We start from the raw sequence: 19,349 nt of genomic DNA, 5'->3' as shown, positions 1-19,349 counted from the left end.
GGAATGATATTCTTCTATTGGAGGCAGGTCAGAGAATGGTCGCTTGGCTGATCCTGGAAATGGATGAATTTTCCAATAAGAGGTGGATTAGACTGAGTTTCAACCCAACTGATGTTTAGAAAACATGACAGAAAAATGGAATGTAAGATTCAAGATTCGGAAGTGCTTTGATCAAGTAGATGCTGGGAAGTAGGAAATTAGAAAGTGCAGCACAGCAATAGGCCCTTCGGCCCACCATGGCTGTGCCGACCATGATGATATTCTCAACACATGCCATCTGCCCCGACATGGTCCATATCCCACTATTCTCTGCCTGTTCAATGATGTTATCGTAAACCATCTAGTACACAATCCAGGATGCTATCTAATACAGCACTGACACTTATTAGTTATCTAGTGGGGATGGAGACAACTGTCACACACAGTTACTGTACTACCCTTGCTGTAAGTATATTCAGTGTTCTGACTGTAACCACGTTTGCATTCCCACCACTGGTTGGTCCCTATAAAAGAATTCCGGCCAATGATTGTTGCTGCTTGTTTATTCCCAGCTCCATCCAATAGCCTCCAAACTTTGGATTTCAGTTCCACGTCGCAATTTCATTAAAGCATTAACCTCATCCTTTCTTCACACCTTGTTGGCTTTTAGCCTAGCCTGCCTCGATCCCAAGAAACCTTCAATATTTCCTTCCCAGCGATTATCATTCTGTTTTTACATCTCCAGAATGACAGTTCCATCATATCTGCTCACTGTCATTCCATCTGCCTTATGTTGAATGCAGGGAGTCATTCCTCAGTAGTGTGAGGTTGAACAGATGGTACAGGTTACAGAGATAGGGAGGCTTACAGGGGCTGGAGGATGTTAGAGTTAAACAGAGTTACATCTGGTCAAGAATGTCAGTGGGACAAAGGGGTTTGGGGCTTGGAGGAATTTATACGGATAGATGGAGCTGGATTAGCTTCTGGAGATAGGGATAGGAATGGATATAGGGAGAGGCAGGTAGACTGTGAGGCACAGACAGGTGGTGTTTCAGAGAGAAGAGTATTGTGTGTACTAAGAGAGATATGGAAGGTTAGAGCAACTGAACACGTTCACAGATATAAGAAGGCTTCCAGGTTCAGGAAGGCTCCATCGATAGGAAGGCAATGGAGAATGCCAGGTTACTGGGTTGGAGACAGTAACACAGATGGGGAGGGTTGCACAAATTGGAAGAGGTTCCTGTGGTCAGGCGGGTTGGTGGAGACAGGGTGAAGTTTATATAGATTAAGATTGAAGGTTTGGAGAACGATAAGGAAGTTACGAAATTTTTCGCAGAAAAGGGAAGGGTTGTAGGAGCTGGAGAAGTTTACCCAGATAGGGACGGATGGAGAGGTTAAAGGCAAATACATTGACATAGAGAGTGGTGTTGTTAGGAGGGGCTTACATGGACAGACAGGACTGTGAGGTTTACAGAGATGAAGGAATTTAGTATCCACTGGAGAAGTTTAGGGATTAGGGTGTTAGGGATTGGAGAACCTGACAGAAACAGAGAGCATTGTGTGGACTAGAAGAGCTTCCAAACAGAGGAAGGATTATCGGGACTGGAGGATATTACAGAGATCACTACTACAACATGGGCCAGGATTGATGCTTGGGGCTTCTGTGCTGTCTTGGTGAGGACCAGTACAGCAAAGGTGAATGCAGGACCCTGACAAGATGGTGGGAATGAAGCCTAGAATGTTGCTGTTCCTTGCCCAGCTCTGTATCTTTGTCCTGTCTTCCGGGTCTGAATACAGAAGGCCACAAACTCCTCCCTGTGCTGTTTACTGTGAGTGATCTTACCGACTGCAGGATTTAGTGAAAGCTCCAGACCTCCCTGTCCATCTCTCTCTGGCTGACCAAGCATCTTCAACGAGGTGATGGATGAGAGAGGAGTTAGCAACATCCTGATTACCTGCATGAGAGAGAAATAGACAAAATGGAACATTAGACTGATGCAGTGAAGATAACTCATGTAGAGTCCAGCAGAGGTCACGAAAATCCCAGTCTCTGTCCCTGGTCTGTGCTATTGCTGATCAGAGGATTATTTTGGATCAGGATCTCAGACCAGCTGCAAGAGTGAGAGGAGCTGACAGAGGCAGCAATTAGACCCACACAGTGAGGGATATCACATGGAGCGATAATAAGCGATATCACCAGAGTGCAGGAAGGTGTCAGGATCAAACAATGGTCATGGTGAAAGGGTTTCGATTCATGGTGCACGGGGATCAGTACTCAGTGACGGGTGAACTACGAGTGGGACAGGTGATAACCTCAGGTTATTCTCACCCGACTGTTCATCCAGAATTTAATGCCGATGTCAACTACACCAATCTAACTGCTTAATATCCTTTAAGGAAGGAAATCGGTTATCGACAGCAGGTCTGGCCTACATGTGACTCCAGACGCAGAGCAAGGAGGTTTAATCTCAACTGTCCCCTGAAGTGACCTGGCAAGCAACTCAGCTCAAGGGCAGCTCGTGGGGTGGGCATGAAATGCTGGCCAGAAAGAGACAGCAACATCCCACGATGGAATTAAAACAACCGTGCTGGGAGCAGTGTCCTGGCCAATCATGTCGGTAGGTTTATGGACAGGACTTTAAACTGACAGAGAGGATGCAGATACAAGGTTCAGGTGAAAGGAGCTTTCCAAATCCAAAGAGAAATGGTGAAGCATCGGAACAGCATGGGAATGTGACTGAAGACAAGCAGAAAGGTACAGGAAGAGACAGAGTTTAACTATAACTGTACATCCGTGAATTAGGCTGTGACAGGAAATTGTGGGAAAAATTCAATTACAATGTTCTTTCTTTGGAATGGACAAAGTACCTGTCATAAGGTAATAGACATGTGACACAGATTAAATAATATTCGGTCACCAGAAAGGTGTGGGTTACAGGAGAAACAAAAGGTGGAACATGAATATTCTATGGTCCACCTCCTTGCGGGGTCTCAGGGAGTGCAGGATGGGTAACCCTGACAGTAATGGGTAACAAAGGCATTACAGAGAAAGCATTTGACATCAGATGATGCAGCTGAATCAGCCTGAATGCAGATTCTGGGTAACATGTGTCAAAAACACAAGAACAGTTTTGAGGCTGCCTAACAATATTTCATTGCTCAACACTGTTACACATTCCAATGAATTCCTGTGTAATGCAAAGGCAATGTGATAATTTTGGGAGACTTCAATGTTTGTCAAAAATGATATTCTCCGAACTCCTCTCCGAATGTTTTTGTCAGTGTTTCTTTGAATAACACATTGTGCAAATGGCCAGGGATATGATTATCTCAGATCGACCATTGGGTGATGAAGCTGAGTGAAGGAGTAATGTCACACTGAGATATCCTCTGGGAAATTGTAGTATAGTGGAATTCAAAGGGCTGATGGATTTTTAAAGTGACCATAAAGCACACCCGACAATCACAACCAAAGCCATTTACATGTATTTGAGAGGAAAACTGACCAAGGTAAACAGGGGAAATAGTGAAGTGTATGACTGGAAATGGACAGTGGAAAACATTCACAGTCATGGATGTGTACAGCACAGAATCAGAGCCTTCAGTGTCCAACTCGTTCATGCCACCCATGTATCCTAAGATAATCTCGTCTTATTTGCCAACACTTGGCCCTAATCCCTCTCAACCCTTCCTGTTCGTACACCCATCCAGATGCCTTTTAAATGCAGTTATTGTACCAGTCTCCACCACTTCCTCTAGCAGTTCATTCCATACACACATCACCCTCTGCCTGAAAACGTTGTCCCTTAGGTTCCTTTTATATCTTTCCCCTCTCACCCTGAAGCTAGGCTGTCCGGTTCTGGGCTCCACTACCTCAGGGAAAAGACCTTTTCTGTTAAACCTATCCATGCTTCTCATGAGTTTATAAATCTCTGTATGGTCACCCATCAGCCTCAAATACCCCAGCCCATTTAACCTCTCCCTATAGCACAAATCTTCCAATCCTGGCAACATTCTTGCAAATCTTTTCTGAAACCATTAAATTTACAAAAAATCCTTCCGATAGGAAGGAGACAAGTATTGCACGCAATATTCCAAAAGTGACTTATCCAATATCCTGTGCAGCCAGAACATGACCTCCCAACTCCTCTAGTCAATGCTCTGAACAGTAAACGCAAACATACCAAACACCTTCTTCACTATCCTATCTACCTGCGACTCTACTTTCAAGGAGCTATGAATCTGCACTCCAAAGTTTCTTTGTTCGGCAACACTCTCTAGGAACATACCATTAAGTGAGTAAGTCCTGCTGAGATTTGCTTTCCCAAAATGCAGCACCTCACATTTATCTAAATTAAACTTCATCTGCCACAGTTCAGCCCATTGGCCCATCTGATCCAGATCCCGTTGTAATCTGAGGTAACATTCTTTGCTATCCACAACACCTCCAATTTTGGTGTCATCTATAAACTTACTAATTACACCTTGTATGTTCACATCCAAAACATTTATATAAATAACAAAAATAGTGGATCCACCACTGATCCTGGTGTCACAGACCTCCAGTCTGAAAAAAAACCCTGCACCACCACCCTCTTCTTCTACCTTTGAGCCAGTTCTGTATCCAAATGGCTGGTTTTCCCTGTATTCGATGACATTTAACCTTGCTCACCAACCTCCCATGTGGAAACTTTTCGAACACCTTACTGAAGTCCATACCGCTCACATTGACTGCTATGCTTTCATCAATCCTTTTTGTTACTTTTCCAAAAACCTCAATCAATTTCTTGAGACATGATTTCCCACGCACAAAGCAATGCTGACTATCCCTAATTCGACACTGCCTTTCCAAATACATACAATCCTTGTCCCTCATGATTCCCTCCTTCAATGTGCCCACCACTGACGTCAGGCGAACCGGTCTGTCATTCCCTGGCTTTTCCTTACCATCTTGCTTACATAGTGGCACCACATTAGCCAACCTCCAGTCTTCTGGTAGCTCACCTGGGACTATCGATGATAAAAATATTTCAGCACAGGACCCAGCAATCACTTCCCTAGCTTCCCACAGAGTTCTAGGGTACACCTGGTCAGGTCCTGGCAAGGTCCTAGGGAGTGTTCCTGAATCAAGAAACCTCAGACTGCAGGTTCATAGCTCTTCGAAAAGTAGAGTCGCAGGTAGATAGGATAGCGAGGAAGGCATTTGATATGCATTCCTTTATTGGTCAGAGTTCTGAGTACAGGAGTTGGGAGGTCATGTTGCGGCTGTACTGGACATTGGTTAGGCCACTGTTGGAATATTGCATGCAATTCTGATCTCGTTCCTATCAGCAAGATGTTGAGAAAGAGTTCAGAAAAAGATTTACAAGGATGTTGCCAGGGTTGGAGGATTTGAGTTATAGGGAGAGACTGAAAAGACTGGGGCTGGTTTCCCCTGGAGTGTCAGAGGCTGAGCGGTGACCTTATAGAGGTTTACAAAATTATGAGGGGCATGAACAGGATAAATAGACAAAGTGTTTTCCCAAGGGTCGGGGAGTCCAGAACTAGAGGGTATGGGTTCAGGGTGAGAAGGGAAAGATATAAAAGAGACCGAAGCGGCAACTTTTTCACACAGAGGGTGATATGGGCATGGAATGAGCTGCCAGAGGACATGGTGGAGGCTGGTACATTTGCAACATTTAAGAGGCATTTGGATGGATATATGAATAGGAAGGGTTTGGAGGGATATGGGCCGGGTGCTAGCAGGTGGGACTAGGTTCGGTAGGGATATCTGGTTGGCATAAACGGGTTGGACCGAATGGTCTTTTTCCAGGCTGTACATCTCTATGATTCTATGACCTGATAAGGTCCTGGGGATTTATCCACAAGACATCCAGCACCTCTTCCTTTGTAATATGGACATTTTGCAAGTTGACACCATCTATGTCCCTACATTCTACATCTTCCATGTCCTCCTCACAGTAAACACGGATGTAAAACACTTGTTAGTATCTCCCCCATCTCCTGCAGCTCCACGTGCAGGCTGCCTTGCTGATCTTCAAGGGGCCCTATTCTCTCCCTCGTTACCATTTTGACCTTTATGTTTTTATCTCGTGCCCCCTTTTCACCCTCCTGATCTCCCGCTTTAGTACACTCCTACTGCCTTCATACTCTTCTCAGGATTCACACTCTCTCCTGAGATATGTTTACTCCCTTTTCTTCACTGAAACCTCAATTTCTCTCCATATCCAGTATTCCGTACACCTATCAGCTTTTCCTTTCACCCTAACAGGAATACTGTACACTGTCTCTGGACTGCCGTTTTCATTTTTAAAGGCTTCCCAATTCCCAATGATAAACGTTTCATTCTCTCAAAATGGCAATCCCCAATTCCTGCATCTCGCGAAACCATCTCGCTTGACAATAATGACAAAATAAAGAACTTTCCAAAGCTCTGGACAGGAACATAGATCTCGAGGTTACCAGATGCACGGAGAGTGATTTCTACCAGAGCAGCACCAGGTCAGTATCAGGCACAAAGACAGAATGGGCAAACAGATTCACATCTGAACTCACATCGCCCAGCCCGGGAACCTGAAGCTGTGCACAGCCATTCTGGACAGTTATGCAGACATCAGGAGTATTGCTGTGGCAAATAGAGGGTTCAGTAATTTTGAGGCAAGATACTAATAAAGGAGGTTATAGAGGTAAGGAGGAATGTCGGGACTTGAAGAAGTCCCAGTTTACGAGTGTTGGAGGATTGGAACAGGTTACCAAGATAGGGAAGGTTTAAGATTGAACGATTCCGCAGAAAACCTTTACAGGGAGGAATGAAGGATTCTTGACAGTGTGGAGGAACTGAAGAATCTTGGGGTCCACGTCCATTGATCCCTCAAAGCTGGTACTCAAGCTGATAGCCTTGTTCAGAAGGCATATGATGTGTTGGCTTTCATTAGCAGGGGGATTAAATTTATGAGCTATGAGGTTATGCTGCAGCTTTATCGAGCCCTGGTTAGACAATACTTGGTTCATTGCGTTCAACATCTTTTTGCCTCATTATCAGAAAGATGTGGAAGCTTTAGAGAGGGTGCAGAGGAGATTTATCAGGATGCTGCCTGGACTGGAGCGGAGATCTTACGAAGAATATTTGAGGGAGTTACGGCTTTTCTCATTGGAATGAAAAAGGATGAGAGGTGATTTCATAGAGGTGAATGAGATTATTTGAGGTTTGGATAGAGAGGATAACCACATCCTTTTCCCATTGTAAAAATGGAAATGATGAGGTGACATAAGTTGAAGGTGATTGGAGGAAGGTTTACAGGAGATGTCAGGGGTGGGTTCTTTACATATCGTGTAGCGGGTGCGTGGAATGCACTGCCAACAGTGGTAGCAGAGTCCAATAATTAGGGACATTTAAGCAATTCTTAGATAGGCAAACGGATGATAGTAAAATGTAGGGTCTGTAGCATAAAAGGTCAGCACAACATTGAGGCCGAAGGGCCTGGGCTGTGCTGTACTGTTCTACGTTCTAAATAGGAAGGGTCACAATGGCACAAACAGGTTTCAGAAAGCTGGAGAGGATGGGATCTAAATGAAGAGACACAAATAGGAAGGGTTGCTAGGATTATTGAGGGTAACAGACACAGCAATGATCTGATCTGGAGCAGACGACCCAGACTGGGATGGGTGTGAGGACGGGAGGTAGTTTCACAGGGAGTGAGGACCATAGAGCCACAAGAGGTTACAGAGCTATAGGGCCTGAAGGAGTTCATGGAGATGGGGAGGTTGGGAGGGATGAAGCAGTTTACAGGCACAAGGATGTTGGTAGGATGGGATGGTTGGAGACAGTTTCACAGATAAGGAAGTTTAAACCTCCTGCAGTTTAGTCAAAGTAGGAAGGTTTGTAGGGGAGGGTGGCATTTACACAGATAGAGGCGTAAGAGCTGGAGAAGGTTATGGAGATGAGTAGATGGATGGAGAGACTGGAAGAGCTTGCATTGACAGGGTGGGAGATAGCCACAGGAGGATGTTACACAGATAGTGAGTCTTTTCGGAACTGGATCAGGTGAGTAACAGGCATTGGAGTGAGTTCTACAGATCCTGACTGCAGCAGGGACCTGAGAGGATTGCAAGGTCTCCACAGATTGATCGTGTCTTTCAGACTGGAAAAAGATATGGATTAATTAAACACAATGTATGCAGTTTTCTTTTTCCTAAACAGAGCCTCAATATCCCTCAGCAGACAGGGATCCCTAAACCTGCCAGCTTTTCCATTCACCCTAACAGGGATATACCGGCCCTGGATTCTTGAGATCACACTTTTAAAACCCTCCCGTTTGCCAGTCATTCCTTTTCCTTCACACAGACTCACCCAATCGATGGTAATCATGATGTGGAGGAGCCGGTGTTGGACTGGGGTGGACAATGTTAAAAATCACAACACCAGCTTACAGTCCAACAGGTTTATTTGGAGGCACTGGGTTTCAGAGCACTGCTTCATCAGGTGGTTGTGGAGCACAGTCGTACGGCACAGAATTTATAGCAACAGGATAGCAGTGTCATGGAATGTAATATCAAACACATTTAGTTTCTACCTTTCACCTTTTAGGATTATCACCTGCTCTTCGAAAGCTAGTGCTTTGAAATAAACCTATTGGACTATAACCTAGTGTTCTGTGATTTTTAATTCACCCAATCCTGCCTAATGGCCCCAAACTGGCCCTGCTCCAGTTTCCTCTGGGGACCTGTCTGATCCTTTTCCATAACTCTGTTCTAACAAAGACAGCTGTGACCACTGGACCCGAAGTGCTCTTTGACTGACACTTCAGTCACTTTCCAGACCTCGTTTTCTGAGGGGAGGTCCAGTGCTGCTCCCGTCTGAGTAGAGTTAGGCCTTGTTAGAGTTACATCTTGGTTTAGGAAAATTTCTTGGACACATTTGACAAATTGCACTCCGTATGGGCCTTTTACTCTGTGGGTGGCCCAGTGGAAGGGGAAGTTAACATCTCCAACCAATACTACTATATTATTTCTATAGGTACCTGCACTCTCTCTACACATCTGTTCCTCTCGTATCCGCTGGCTCTTTGCGAATCTGGAACACTGTCACAAGAGAGTCCATCCCCTTTTAGTTTCTAACTTCTAACCATATGACCTCATTTGATGATCCCTTAAGAATATCCTTTCTAAGCACTGTTGTTCTGCCCTCCTTTATCAAAAGTGCAACTCTCCCATCTCACTCACTCTGTCAGAGCTGTAGCTTCTGTATCCTGGAACAGTGAGCTGCCAGTCCTGCCCTTCTCTCAGCCATGTTTCTGTTATGGCTATAATATCCCAGTCCCCAGAGCCAATCCATGCTCTGAGATCGTCTGCCTTACCAGTCAGGCCCCTTGTGTTGAAATAAATGCAGGTTAAACCAGTAGTCTTTTCCCTCCCTTGACTGTGCCCCAGGATATCCAGAATAGGAAACTTGTTCTCGGTGGCTGACATATTTTTCCCCTGACTGGCCGATGGTACCTCTCTTACTCAGAGTCCCTGCCAACCGAGTTTAAACCTCCCCAGGTAACACTAACAAATCTCCCTCGCAGTGATCCTGGTGCCCCTCTGTTTTAAGTCAAACCTGCTCCCCCTTGTACAGGTCACCTCGACCCCAGAAGAGATCTCAACGATCCAAACATTACCCCATCCCCCAGTTCCTCAGCCACACATCTATCTAGCCTATCTTTCTATTTCAGTCCTTAATGGGACAGGTGGCACTAGGAATAATCTGTAGATCACTTCCCTCGAGGTCTTCCTTTTAAACCTCTCACCTAACTCCTGATACTCATTTCACAGGACCCCATCCCATTGTCTACCACATGATGTGCACAATGACCAATGGCTACTAACCCTCCCCTTCAGAATGTGCATTATCCACACAGAGACCTTCTTGACCCTGGTACCCGGAAGGCAGGACACTATCCTGGGATGTCTTCTGCAGCCAAAGAATATACTATCTGCCCCCCTCACAGCGGAGTCTCCTATCAGCATCACGATCATTAGAGAGGATCTGGCAAACATGGACTGGGAGGACTATCTGCAGTTGGGTCGATATTTGGAAAGTGGGAGTATGTTGAAGTGATACAGTGAGAATTCAGGGCCAGTGTGTTCCTGACGAGGGAATAGTAAAGGCAGAAAGTCTAGTGAATACTGATCAAGCGATATCGTGAGATTGATAAAGAAAATACAGTGTAATAAAACCAGGCGAAGCCATCCAAAGGTTTAGGGACTGCAAGGGGGTCTTTAGAAATGAGGGGAAAACAATGACCATAAAATATCCTTGTCAGATACTATAAAGGAAATGCCACAAGGTATTTTATCAGTATAGTTAGAATAAGAGGATTACTGGGGAAAGAGTGAGGCCTGATAGAAACCAAAGGGACAATCCCTGCATGGAGCCAGAGGAAGTAGGTGAGGTCTTCAATGAATACTTCCCATCTGTATTCACACAGGAGAAAGACTTTGTAACCAGGGATTTCAGTGGGATGGTGAGGCTCTAGAACATATTAAGATTGATAAAGGGGAGATATTAAATGTTTTCACAGGCATAAAGCTGGAGAAATCCCCAGTGCCCAATAAAATGTATCCTAGGCTGCTTTGGGAGGTAAGGGAGGATATTGTTGGGGCCCTGGTGGATATATTTAATACTTTGCTGGCCACAGGTGAAGTGTCAAATGACTGGAGGATCGCTAATGTGGTTCCTTTGTTCAAGAATGGCAGCAGGGATGGCGAGAGGGGAAGGACGCGTGGTGGTGGGTTTTGATTGCATGAAACATCACAGCAATACTTAGAGAGGACATTCCTGTGGGATCACCCACTGTGTTGGAGGAACTGTGAAATAAGAATGGGTCACTTTGATATGAGCGTACTGACCCTGAATAATCCATGGTAGACTGAGGAGAAAATATGGTAAAAACAATGACTGCAGATGCTGGAAACCAGATTTTGAATTAGTGGTGCTGGAAGAGCACAGCAGTTCAGGCAGCATCCAAGGAGCTTTGAAATCGACGTTTCGGGCAAAAGCCCTTCATCAGGAATAAAGGCAGTGAGCCTGAAGCGTGGAGAGATAAGCTAGAGGAGGGTGGGGGTGGGGAGAAAGTAGCATAGAGTACAATGGGTGAGTAGGGGAGGGGATGAAAGTGATAGGTCAGGGAGGGGAGGGTGGAGTGGATAGGTGGAAAAGGAGATAGGCAGGTAGGACAAGTCCGGACAAGTCATGGGGACAGTGCTGAGCTGGAAGTTTGGAACTAGGGTGAGGTGGGGGAAGGGGAAATGAGGAAACTGTTGAAGTCCACATTGAGTCCACATTGAAGTCCACAAGATTGTTTTGTAGATTAGGAGAACAAACCGACATGTGGAGGGTAGTCGTGACTGAAGATGTTTATCGTTATTGAAAGGCTTATATTCTGCAGATTATAAAGATATGGAGGGTGTGGTGTCTGACATTTTTACCAGGAGATAAGAACAGCAATTTTGGTTGGAGACAGTTTCACAGATAAGGAAGTATTGGTAACCTCCTGCAGTTTGGTCAAAGCGGGAAGGTTTGTAGGGGAGGGTGATGTTAACACAAATAGGGGTGTAAGAGCTGGAGAAGGTTATGGAGATGAGTAGACGAATGGAGACAGTGGAGGAGCTTACATTAACAGGGTCAGAGATAGACACGGGAGGATGTTACACAGACAGTGAGTGTTTTCGGAACTGGATCAGATAGTCACAGGGATTGGAGTGAGTTCTCCAGATCTCCAGGAATGCTGCAGGGACCGGAGAGGATTGTAGGGTCTCCACAGATTCATCCTGTCATTTGGACTGTAAAACTCAATGTATGCTGTTCTCATTTTCCTGAACAGAGCCTCAATACCCCTCATCAGCCACGAATCCCTAAATCTGCCAGTTTTTCCCTTCACTTTAACAGGTACATATTGGCCCTGGATTCTTGAGATCACGTTTTTAAAAGCCTCCCACTTACCAGTCGTTGCTTTTTCTTCAAACAGACTCACCCACTCAACGGCAGTCGTGATGTGGAGGAGCCTGTGTTGGGCTGGGGTGTAAAAAGTTCGAAGTCACACAACACCAGATTATAATCCAGCAGGGTTTATTTGGAGGCACTAGATTTCAGAGAGCTGCTTCTTCATCAGGTGGTTGTGCAGCACAGTCATAAGACATGTAACTTATAGCAATAGGATAGCAGTGTCATGGAATGTCATATCAAACAAATTTAGTTTACACCTTTCATCTTTTTGAATTCGAAAGCTGGTGCTTCGAAATACCTCAGTTGGACTGTAATTGAATGGTGTTGAATGATTTTTAATTCACCCAATTGACCTCTTCTCGATCATGTCTGATTATCCTAAAACTGGCCCTACTCTAGTTTAAGACCTTAATCTGTGGACCTGTCTGACCTTATTCCATAACTATGTTAAACCGAAGACAGTTGTGGTCACTGGACTCAATGTGCTCTCCGACTGACCACTTCAGTCACTTGCCCGACCTCGTTTTCTGAGGGGATGTCTCATGTTGCACACGCCTGTGGAGTTAGGCTTTCTACATCTTTATTAAGGAAACTTTCTTGGACACATTTGACAATCTGCATTCAATATGGGCATTTAACTCTCTGGGTGGCCCAGGCAATACAGGAGAAATTAAAATCTCCAACCAATACTAATCTATTATTCCTACTGGTATTGTCAATCTCTCTACACATCTGCCCCTCTAGTATCTGTTGGCTATTTGGGGGTCTATAATACAGTCCTAACAGAGTGACCATCCCTTCTTGATTCTAAGTTCTAAACATGTGGCCTCATTGTCATGCCTTACCTTATCAAAAGGACAACTCCCCCTCCTCACTTACTTGTCCTTCTGGCATGCCTGTACCTTCTGTATCCTGGAACACTGAGCTGCCGGTCCTGCCCTTCTCTCAGCCATGTTTCTGTTTTGTCTATAATATCCCAGTCCCACAGCCAATCCATGCTCGGAGTTCATCTACCTTACCAGTAGGGCCTCGTGCGTTGAAATAAATGCCCTTTATACCAGAAGTCTTTTCCGTCCCATGGCTTTCTCTAGATGGCTGATGTATTTTCCCCTGACTTTTCGATGGTCCCTCACTTATTCAGAGTCCCTACCCCCTGCCAAACTAGTTGAAACGCTCCTGGTTAACACAAGCAAATCTCCTCCCAGAGATACTGGTGCCCCTCTGGTTCAAGTCCGTGTCCCCCTTGTCCAGGTCAACTCTACCCCAGAAGAGATCCCAACGGTCCAACAACTGAAACCCTGCCCCCTCCACCACCTCCTCAGACACACAACCATCTGGCCTTTCTTTCTATTTCTATCCTCACTGGCACGTGGCACTGGGAGTAATCTGGAGATCATTACCCTTGAGGTCCTGCTTTTTAAGTTCTTACCTAACGCCCAATACTCATTTCACAGGGCCCCATCCCATGTGGGTGCACAATGACCTCTGGCTGTTCACCCTCCCCCTTTAGAATGTTCAGTAACCGCTCAGAAATATCAAAAGAGAAAATGCTGGAAAATCTCAGCAGGTCTGGCAGCATCTGTAAGGAGAGAAAAAGAGTCTGACGTTTCGAGTCTTACTGACCCTTTGTCAAAGTTTTTTCTCTTTCGGTTTCAGATTCCAGCATCCACAGTAATTTGCTTTTATTTCGCTCAGAGATATCCTTGTCCCTGGTACGCAGCACACCATCTTCTTCAGCCACACAGTCTCTTGTCTGTCCCACTCACAATTAAGTCTCCTGTCAGTATTTTTAGATTACATTACAGTATGGAAACAGGTCCTTCGGCCCAACAAGTCCACACCGACCTGCCGAAGCGCAACCCACCCAAACCCCTACATTTACCCCTTACCTAACACTACGGGCAATTTAGTATGGTCAATTCACCTGACCTGCACATCTTTGGACTGTGGGAGGAAACCGGAGCACCCGGAGGAAACCCACGCAGACACGGGGAGAACGTGCAAATTCCACACAGTCAGTCGCCTGAGGCGGGAATTGAACACGGGTCTCTGGCGTTGTGAGGCAGCAGTGCTAACCAATGTGCCACCGTGCCGCCCACTATTGCGATCATTAAAATTTTGCAAACAGTGACTGGGAGGAATTACCTGCAGCTATTTCTATATTAGCAAAGTGGGAGTATTTTAAAGTGATGCTGTGAGAACTCAGGGCCAGTGTGTTTCTTGAAAAGTGAACAGTAAAGGCTGCATGTCCAACGAATACTGTTCAAGTGCTACTGTGAGTTTGACCAAGAAATTACAGTGCAATAAAATCAGGTGAAGCCCTTTGCAAGTCTGGATAGTGCAAGGGGATTGTCGGATATGAGGGGCAATCAATTATCATGAAATATATTTGGCAGATACAATTAACAAAAAGCCACAGATTATTTTATCAGCATCGTTAAAGGGAGAGGATTCCCAGCTAAAGAGTGAGACCTGTTAGAAACTAAGGGACAATCTGCACATGGAGCCAGAGGAAGCAGGTGAGGTCTTCAATGAGTACTTCCCATCTGTTTTCACACAGGAAAAAGACATTGTAGCCAGGGATTTCATTTGGGATGCTGAGGTTCTATAACATGTTACGATCAATAAGAAGGAGGTATTAAATATTTTCACAAGTATACAGGTGGAGAAATCCCCCGTGCCCAATGAAATGTATCCCAGGCTGCTATTGGAGGTAAGCGAGGAGATTGCTGGGGCGCTGGTACTTTGCTGGCCGCAGGTGAAGTGCCAAATGACTGGAGGATATCTAATATGGTTCATTTGTTTAAGAAAGACAGCAGGGACAGACCAGGTAATTACAGAGCGGATAGTCTGACAGTAGGTGGAGGGAAATTATTGAAAACAATTGTGAGGATGAATCAACACTTGCAAAGGCAGGGATCAACTCGGATTAGTAATCACGGATTTGATTAGATTAGATTAGATTACTTACAGTGTGGAAACAGGCCCTTCGGCCCAACAAGTCCACACCGACCCGCCGAAGCGCAACCCACCCATACCCCTACATTTACCCCTTTAACCTAACACTACGGGCAATTTAGCATGGCCAATTCACCTGACCCGCACATCTTTGGACTGTGGGAGGAAACCGGAGCACCCGGAGGAAACCCACGCAGGCACGGGGAGAATGTGCAAACTCCACACAGTCGCCTGAGATGGGAATTGAACCCGGGTATCTGGCGCTGTGAGGCAGCAGTGCTAACCACTGTGCCACCGTGCAGATACTGTCTAAGGAATTCAGTTTAGCTCTTTGAAATGGTGTCTCAAAATACTGAAGAGGCCAGTGCAGATGAGTTCATTAAAGCCTTTGACAAGCTCCCACATGGAAGGCTGGTCCAAAAGGGAAGAGCCCATGGGATTCAAGGCAAATTGGTAATTTGGATACAAAATTGGTGGATAGTCTTCTTCGTGTTTGAAATTCTTTCACCAGCGAGTGTACCACAGCGATCTGTGCAGGAACCATTGCTGGTTATTTTGTGGAATAATGACTCTGATGTGAAAGCAGGAGATATCATTAGTCGGTTTGCAGAGGACTTGAAAAGTGAGGGCATTGTTCACAGTGAGAGGGATGGTCTCAGGCTACAGTCTGATATGGATCAGATGATAATCTGAGCAGAGTGTAGTCCTGATCGATGTGAGGTCATACCCTATGGGAAGTACGATAAGCGAGGACAGACATAATGAATGGTTGGTCGCTGCGGAGTGCTGAGGAACACAGGGACCTGAGTGGACAATCCAAAGATCCCTGAAGGTGTCAGAACAGGTGGACAGGGTGGGAAAGGCACCTGAACTGGGAGCAGGAGGGGGACCCATATCCTAGTGGGGCGAATTGCTAGAGCTGCTTGAGAGGATATAATCTAATCTGGCAGGGTGTTGGACCTTAAACAGCCGTAAGGCCAGAAAGAAGATTGAGGCTGGTGCACATGTTAAAAAGAGCAATTTCAACAGATAAGGCAGACAAGAACATAGCAGGGAATGGGGGAAAACTGATGATTAAACTGCATTTATTTCAATGCAAGGGGCCTGACAGCTAAGGAAGGTGAACTCAGGGCATGGATTGGAACATGGGACTGGGAGATTATAGTGATTACAGAAACACAGCTGAGGGAGGGGCAGGACTGGCAGCTCATTGTTTCAAGGTACAGATGCTACAGGAAGCATCGAAGTGGAGGCGAGACAGGACGCGTGGTGGTGGGTTTTGATTTTGATTTTGATTGCATGAATCATCACAGCAGTACTTAGATAGGATATTCCTGTGGGATCTCACAGTGAAGTTATGTTAGTGGAACTGAGAAATAAGAATGGGTCATCACTTTGATTCGATTGTCCTACTAATCCCTAATAACCAGTGGAAGACTGAGGAAAACATATGTCAGGAGATCACAAATATCGATCATAATAATAGGGCTGTTATGGTAGGGTTTTTTAACTTTACATCTTATCTAGGACTGTCAATATTCAGCGTTTGCAAGGGAGGAATTTGGTAATTGCATTCCAGAAAACTCCCAGTCAATATGTAAATGGCCTGAAAAGAGAAAGGGGCAAAATCTGACCTCCCCTTGGGAAACAAAGTAGGGAAAGAGACTGAGATGTTAGTGGGAAAGCATTTTCCCAAAGTGACTACAGTTCTATTAGTTTGAAAATAGTGATGGAAAAGGACAAGGTTGGTCCACAAGTTCAAGTTATAAAATGGGGCCAGACCAATCTTGATCGTATCAGCCAGGAACTTTCAAAAGGTGATTGAGAAAGGGAAAGGGAAGGGGAAGTCTGGCAAGTGAGAATATTTTAAAAGTGAGATAAATTGAGTTTTCAGCGCCAACATGTTCCTGTTTGTGTGCAGGTCAATGCTGACAGCATTCGGAAACACTGATTGTTTATTGAGGGTCTGGTCAAGGAAAAGGGGGCCCTTGTCAGGTATAGCCAGCTGGATCAAGGGAATCCCTGGGGAGCATCGGGGTTGTAGGATGGAAAGCAGGAATGCAAAATGAGGACATGAAATAGCCTCAGCAAAGAAGAATGAGGATAATCCAAAACTGATTGTAGATAAGATATATACAATAAGAGTAAATGAGTAACTGGGGACAATGGAGGGACCCTTATTTCCGTCGATGTGCAGAACCGCTGGATATGGCTAAGATCCTAAACACATTTTTCATTCCAGGATTTCCTGCACGCGAAGACTGGGGAACTCAGGGAGCTAAAGATTACTACGTTGCACCACTATTGTAGTGCTCTGTGTAATTCTAGTCTCCCTGCTCTCAGAAGGATGTTGTGAAACTTGAAAAGGCTCAGAAAAAATTAATAAGATGTTTCCAGGATTGTTGCTGTTATTTTCCCTGAAGCATCAGTGACTGAGGAGTGATCTGACAAGAGGTTTATATAAACATGAGGGGCATGGATTGGGGAAACATTCAAGGTCATTTCCCAGGAGTTGGAGAGTCCAAAACTAGAGGGCATAGTTTAAGAGAAACCTAAGGGACAGCTTTTTCACGCATAGTGATGCATATATGGAATGAGCAGCGAGAGAAAGTAACAGATACTAATACTATGACATCTAATAGGTATCAGGATGGGTACATGAATACGAAAAGTTTCGAGGTACATAAGCCAATTGCTGGTAAATGGGATGGATTTATTCAGATCTTCCTGTCAGCATGGATGAGTGGGATCAAAGGGTCCGTTTCCATGTTGTACATCTCTATGACTTGAAAAGTGTGCATGTTATAGAGAAGATGGTGCTGGAAGCTTTATAACACAAAGGTATAGAAAGCCCCAGGACCTGATTAACTGTAAGACAGGCGATGCTAGGGAAGAAATTGTGGAGCCCCTAGCAAAGGTGTTTGTACCATTGACAGCCACGTGAGATGGGCTGGAACACTGGATGGTGGAATAGTGGACAGTGAAGGAGATTTTCTAAGATTACAAAGTGATCTTGATGAGTGAATGGGCTGAAAAACTGTAGAGGGAATTCAATCTGAATAAATGTGAGCTAATGCATTTGGTAAAACAAACAAGGGTAGAACCTATACAATTAATGTTAGGGCCTCGGTTAGTGTTTTAGAGCAGAGGGACCTCCGGGTTCAGGTACATAATTCTCGAAGCTTGCACCATAGGATTGATAAGGCAGTGCTTGGCATGATTGACTATTGCTCAGTCAACTGAGTGGAAGATTTGGGACGTCATGTTGAGATTATACTGATATTGGTGAGGCTTCTTCTGCAATCCTTTGCCCAGTTCTGGTCGCCCAGTTATAGGGAGGATTTTATTCCGCTGCAGGGGGTTCAGAAGAGATTTACCAGGATGTTGCTGGGTATGGAAGGCTTGAGTTCTGAAAATTGGCAGGGTAGGCTGAGTCTTTTTTTCACTGGAGCCTGGAGATTGAGAGGTCACCTTATAGAAGTTTATAGGACAATGAGAGATATAGATAGAGTTAACGGAAGCTGCATTTTCCCCAGGATGGGGGAGTCTCAAGAGAAGGGGCCACACTTTTAAGGTTAGAGGAGAGAGATGTTCAAAAGAATGACATGAGGGTCAAATTGTTACACAGACGGCGGTTTGAGTGTGGAATGAACTTCTTGAGGAAGGGGTGAATGTGGGTACAATTGCAACGTTTTTCAGACATTTTGATAAGTACGTGAATAGGAAATGTTTGGAGGGATATGGGCCAGCAACAGGCAGCTGGGATGGGTTTAGTTTGAGATTATGTTTGGTACCAACTGAAGGGTCTGTTTCCATGCTGTACAACTATGACAAGAACAAAGTTTTGGTCAATTATTTGAGAAACGCTGTAATGGAATGCTAGGGAACTAAAGACCAATTAGCCAGATGTCAGTGATGGGTCGGTTGTGGAAGTGATTCTGCCAGGCAGGAGTTACATGCATTTGCAAATATTTAGGACAATGTTACAAATGTAACAAGGATGGATAGTCAGCAAGGCAAAGATAGTCAGCATGGCTTTGTGCATACAAAATCAGGTCTCACTAACTTGATTTCTTTTGTTGAAGTGGTGACCATACATTGTCTACACTACCGTCAACAGAGTCTTTGACAGGGTTTAGCATGATATACTGGTTCAGAAGGTTAGATCACATGGGATCAGAGAGAGTTAGACAACTGGATACAAAATTAGCTTGACAGTAGGAGACAGAGGGAGGTGGGAGAGGATTGTTGTCCAGAATGGAAGCCTGTGACCAGCGGTGTGCTCTAAGGATCGGTGCTGGGTTCACTGATGTCTATCATCTACATAAACAATTTGATTGAGAACATAGAAATCATTGTTAGTAAGTTTGCAGATGATCAAATTAATAGTGTCATGGGAAGTGAATATAGTTATCAAAGGGGCTCT

General features: G+C 44.9%; 1 long non-coding RNA gene across 1 annotated transcript in view; it reads right to left on the bottom strand.

Annotated features, from left to right (window-relative positions):
- The window catches only part of LOC148139981 (uncharacterized), a 65,650-nt gene that overhangs the window by 21,271 nt on the left and 25,030 nt on the right, over positions 1-19,349 (bottom strand). Inside the window, exon 3 of the long non-coding RNA XR_015753282.1 lies at positions 1,823-1,934. This is a non-coding gene — a long non-coding RNA (uncharacterized LOC148139981). The remainder of the gene's footprint in view (positions 1-1,822; positions 1,935-19,349) is intronic.

Source organism: Chiloscyllium plagiosum, unplaced genomic scaffold (assembly GCF_037043375.1).
Source record: "Chiloscyllium plagiosum isolate Xiang-an unplaced genomic scaffold, Cpla_swu_hap1 HiC_scaffold_36, whole genome shotgun sequence".
NCBI classification, from domain to species: domain Eukaryota; kingdom Metazoa; phylum Chordata; class Chondrichthyes; order Orectolobiformes; family Hemiscylliidae; genus Chiloscyllium; species Chiloscyllium plagiosum.
The sequence above is the reverse complement of the archived record's forward strand: the minus strand, read 5'-3'. Positions and strand labels throughout refer to the sequence as shown.